The sequence below is a fragment of the Macrotis lagotis genome, chromosome 1, assembly GCF_037893015.1.
Source record: "Macrotis lagotis isolate mMagLag1 chromosome 1, bilby.v1.9.chrom.fasta, whole genome shotgun sequence".
Classification (NCBI taxonomy): Eukaryota; Metazoa; Chordata; class Mammalia; order Peramelemorphia; family Peramelidae; genus Macrotis; species Macrotis lagotis.
Genome location: NC_133658.1, coordinates 274,846,163 through 274,851,733, shown reverse-complemented (window position 1 = coordinate 274,851,733; position 5,571 = coordinate 274,846,163). Strand labels below are relative to the sequence as shown.

Below are 5,571 nucleotides of genomic sequence, written 5' to 3'. Positions count from 1 at the left end.
GGGGATTAAACTTGTTCCATTGGCTTCAGAGGGCAGAAATAGAAGCTGTAGGTGGAAGTAGCAATGAGATAGATTTCATCTTGATATAAAGAAAAACTTCTAACAGTTTATAGGATCATAGATTAAGAATTGGAAGGGATTTGAGAGGACATTAAATCCAATCCTCTCATTTTACACTTGAGAAAATTGAAATAGATATAAAGTGAGTTGCCCAGGGTCATACAGTAACAGAGCTGGGATCTGAAGACAGGTTTCTCCGAATGACTGACTTCAATGCCCAATTCACTAGGCTCAGGGCTATCAAAAAAACCTGAAATGTGCTGTCTCAAAAGGTGGTGAATTTTTCTATCAATAAAGGTGTTCAAGTGGAAACTATGTAGATACTTCATCATTTAATGATTTTGCTGATGGCTAAATTAGGAGAATACTGTAACCTCTTCTGTTACTCTAAGATTCTCTATAGATTATTTTATAGTTTCCTCTTTTCTCTACTTTGATTTTTCATGGTTTAAAAATCCTTCTCTGACTTTGATTAGTGTGTTATTACCCTTCCCCCCCTTTATTTATAAGAATCTTTAACAAGGCTTCAGAGAACTTCTTATGCCTGGGATTGAACTTTCCCCCACTATATTCAAGGGTAATCTGGGTCTATCCTTTGCTGAGTGGTGGGAGAAGACAGAACAGCAGGTCTCTCAAGGAAGGAGGAAGAAAATTCTGGGACCCTTCACCTTAGGAGACTTGAAGTTGGAAATACAATCTGAGTCTCAGACACCATTGAGTGAGGAGTCTGGGAACTTCTTCCTATTCCTTCAGGGAACAAATGATGTCACAATGACCTGGAGTCCAATATATATAAAGATATTTTTGCCCAAGGGCTAATGAGGAGAATCTGAGAACAATTCCCAGTCTTTTGCTCTCTGAATTCCAAGTCCTCTCTACTCTCTTTGCAATTTATTTTGTTGAGGGGTGGTTTAATTTGTTGTTGTGGAGTCATTTAGTTGTGTTTAACTCTTTGTGATACAATGGACATCAGTCCCTTCCATCTCCACAACACCATCTATCAAGTTCCTTCTCTGCTATCCTCTTTTCCTCTTGCCTTCAATCTTTCCCAACAAGATCTTTTCCAATGAGTCTTGTTTTCTCATTTTGTTGCCAAAGTATTTAAGCTTCAACTTCAGTATTTGTCCTTTCAATGAATAGTTCAAATTAATTTCTTTAAGTATTGATTGATTTAATCTTACTGTCCAAATGACCTTCAAAAGTCTTCTCTAGCACCACAATTTGAAATTGTTGATTCTGTGATATTCAGCTTTAATGATTCCAATTCTCACAGATATATTTTACTACTGGAAAAACTATAGATTTGATACTATAGACCAGGTGATGTCTCTGCCTTTTAATATACTGCCAAGATTTACCATAGCTTTTCTTCCAAAGGAGCAAGATTTTATAATTGCATCATTATCTGCAATGATCTTTGATAAAATCTGACACTACTTCCTTTTTTTCCTCTCTCTCTATTTGCCAGAAATTGATGGAAAGCAATTGCCATGATCTTAGTTTTTTTTTGTTGTTTCAAACCAGCTTTTACAATCTCCTCTTTCACTGTCATTAAACTATTTCTTAATTCTTCTTCACTTTCTACCATCAGAGTACATATCTGAGATTATTAATAAATCTTCCAGTAACTTTAATTCCAACTTTTTTTTTAGGTTTTTGCAAGGCAAATGGGGTTAAGTGGCTTGCCCAAGGCCACACAGCTAGGTAATTATCAAGTGTCTGAGACCAGATTTGAACCCAGGTACTCCTGACTCCAGGGCCGGTGCTTTATCCACTGTGCCACCTAGCCACCTCCATTCCAACTTTTGAGGCATCTATCCTGGCTTTTCATATGATGTACTTGGCATATAAGTTAAACAAATAAATAAGGTGACTATACAAACTAAAGGATAAGGAAACAGGTTATGACTCTATATCTTGGAGAAATCTCTTAATCCAAAACAACTCGTCCACAAATATTTAATGAGCATCTTCTATGAGTCTGTTTTGTCAGTTTAAGAAGAAAATGTTCAATCAGCCAATCAAAAATCACTTATTAAGCACCTATTATGTATCAAGCACTGTGCTAGGTGGTTGGGGCTATTAAAAAAAATCAAGATATAGATAGCTCTTCTGTGGGTCACCATGAACAGCAAGATGGCAGTAGCCAACTGGGTCATGCAGGTAATCAAGTCACATACTCCGCTAATAAGTTTCTCTGACAGAAAAGGCTACCCCAAACTGAATGCACAGAATCTTTAAAAATATCTGTGTTTCCATCTCACTCTTCTGCAATATCATACCATTCTATGGGTAGTAAATCATCAGATTTGCTAATGAATCATGGTTCACCAGATGCTATTGAAACTAAAAATATGACCTAAGAAATATAGGAGGAAGCTCATGTGTCCAGAAGAGATTGAATTTATTCAACATGGAGGTCCAGAGTAATCACTGATAAGTCTATTATTTATGATTGTCAAAGAGTGATTATCTTCACAATAAAGATCTTCAAAAATGAAAAAGAAGGTATAGCCTTTCAAGAAATTTATGTTCTGTGGGGGAGGGGGTATAAATTATATGCACAGATGAATAAATGCAGTACATTTAGAAATACAATTTAAACATATAATATACAGTTGTGTACATAGGAACATATATGCATAGATATAGGTATATATATTTACTCATCTGTGAACATTATTTGTATCTATATCATACATCAAATACATGCTACATCTTTGTGATATAAACAAAATAAGTATATATATATTATCTACCTATAAATATATATATATATATACATATATATATATATATATATATATATATATATATATATATCCTTTGGGGCTACTCCTACCAATTGAGAACTTAAATTCATAGCTTGGGGGTCCCTAGATGGATAGCTACTATTTCCTCCTTCGGGATTGTATAGGTACCCTGAGAATATAGATTTCTAGTAGTATTACTCATGATCTTACCCCTCTGTAATTCTCACTGATAATCAGCCAATAGTCTCAATTACATTTTAGTAAAAGGAATTTACTAAACAGATAGAGTAAGAACCCCCAAACTGGAAGCACATTCTCTTTTTCTATAAAGTCCCTACAGAGACTGAAATCAAACATATTAAAATAGTGAGGAAGGACACTTTAAGAGAATATCTATAGCCAAAGAATAAACTAATATCCCTTTGACTAGAAATCCCTTCCCTTTTTTCCCATTTGTGGTGCTCTCATGAAGTTCATTGAAGAATGAGGCATTGATGATAGTTGAGACTGCACAGGGCTGTTTTCTCTCAGAGCATGATCTGATGCTGGATGGATCACTCTAATGCCACCCTGAAATCTCTCTAGATCTTTAAATACTTGTATATTGGCTTCCTGGAAATGTCCATATTAAAGTTACTTCTCAATCATGTCCCAACTCCTGTGACTACTGCTATCATCTCCAGTATACTTTGCTACTGGTGGGACCTCTGAAGCAACAGGGATTCACTCAGATTTATTCTTTAGGCTCATCATTTTGGTAGCTTGATTACACCCCACAGATTTAAGCGGGATGTAAGAGAGACCAATTTAAGAGAGATGTTTGCAATTGTTTAGGCAAGAGCAAATGAAAGTCTGAACTAGGGTTTGGATAAAGGTAATTGAAGTTTGCATGGAGAATAGGAGGTGAATGCAAATAATGTTGAAGAAGCAGAATCAATAATACTTAACAGCTGATTGGATAACAAGGGTGAGTGACAGGGAAGAGTTAAGAATTAATCCTAATCTGTGAACGTTAATGTTGGAAAAATGGTGCTGTCCTCAATGGAATTGGCAAAGGGTGAATTTAAAGGTTTCTTGAGTTCTACGGAGTTCATGAGTTCTACAGAGTGGTTCAAAAGACTTAGTGCAGTTTTAAACTTTAATAAATACTTATTAGCTATTATATTAAATATATATAAAAATATGCATGAATATTATATTAAATAGCTATTTAAGCTCTTAAAGGTTAAAACTTCACTAAAATTTTTGGAACACCCCATATTCTGGACAATTTGAATTTGAAATACCTGTAGGATATTAAGATTGAAATATCCAGCAGGTAGTTAGAAATGAATATACTGGAATTTAGGAGAGAGATGAAGTCTGTAAATTTGAAAATCATCAGCATGAAGATCATAATTGAATGAATGGGAGCTTCTGAGACCACCAAGTCAAGTCAGTCAAAGTAAGTAAATACTTAAATTTTCACCTAAGTATAAAAATTAAACACTTATTTAAGGTGGGTATGTCCAGAGAGTCAAAAGTAGAGTTGATAGAGGAGCAAAAGAAGATTGTTTTGGGTATTTCCAGAGGTTCCAGGAGGAATTCACTAGTAGAAGAAGAAGTCACAAAGTTGGAGAGATGTTCCAAGGTAAGGACACCCATAGGTCTTCGGAGAACTTCCAGTATGAGAGAAAGCAGAGTGTGAAGAGGGTCTAGGACCACATGTATAGGGTGTGGGGCATAGATGATGATACTGCAAATGATTGTGAGAAGGGTTAGTCATGAAAACCCAGGGAGTAAAGTGGTTAACAATGTCATTTAAAGCAGATAAGGTTTTTTTTTAAAGGATGAGATCTGAGAAAAGACAATTGGATTTAGCAATAAAGAGAACAGTGGTGACCTTGGAAAGAACAGTTTCAGTTAAGCCAGAAGATTGAAAACCAGATTGTAAAGAACTAAGAAACAAGAGGTAAGAAAGTAAAGACAACAAATGTAGGCAACATTTGCTAAGATTTTGAAAGGGAAGAGAAATATAGGATGACAGCTTGATAAGATGGTGTGGTCAAATGAAAGTTTTTTAAAGATGAGGGAGATAGTGGAATGTTCATAGGCAGTAAGGAAGGACCTGGGAGATTAGAGGACAGGTTGAACATGACAGAAAGAGGACATAATAGAAGGGGCAAGCTTATGGAGAAGATGGGGAAGTAGAGGAGTTGATGTTGATAAGAAGGGTATCCTTATCTTCTGAGACTGAACTAAATGAGAGAGTGGGCCATGAAGCTAAAGTAATTTCAGATACAGAACTGGGGAAGAGAGAGAGAATTTGAGATGAAATTTTTTCAGTGAAGTGAAGTATGAGATAAAGATCTCTTATTAAAAGAGGAGAAGTAGGTAGAGGTAAAAAGTAGCATGAGGAGGAAAAAATAGAATAGCTAACATAGCAAGTACAGAACAGGTTTCCATTGTGATAAAAACTCAAGAATTAAGTCCTGGAGTACATAAGCCAACTGAGGAGACAATACTTATATACACAGATGATGAGCAATATGGTATCATATATATTGGGGCGGCTAAGTGGCACAGTGGATAAAGCACTGGCCTTGGAGTCAGGAGTACCTGGGTTCAAATCTGGTTTCAGACACTTAATAATTACCTAGCTGTGTGGCCTTGGGCAAGCCACTTAACTCCATTTGCCTTGCAAAAACCTAAAAAAAAAATGGGTATCATTTAAATACCTAATGGGGAATTCAAGGGAGGAAGAGGCTAGAGATCACTA

General features: G+C 35.8%; 1 pseudogene; it reads left to right on the top strand.

Moving 5' to 3' along the window:
* The first annotated feature begins 2,184 nt into the window (after positions 1 to 2,184).
* Positions 2,185 to 2,490, top strand: LOC141491231 (alpha-ketoglutarate dehydrogenase component 4 pseudogene; annotated as a pseudogene).
* Positions 2,491 to 5,571: the final 3,081 nt, after the last annotated feature.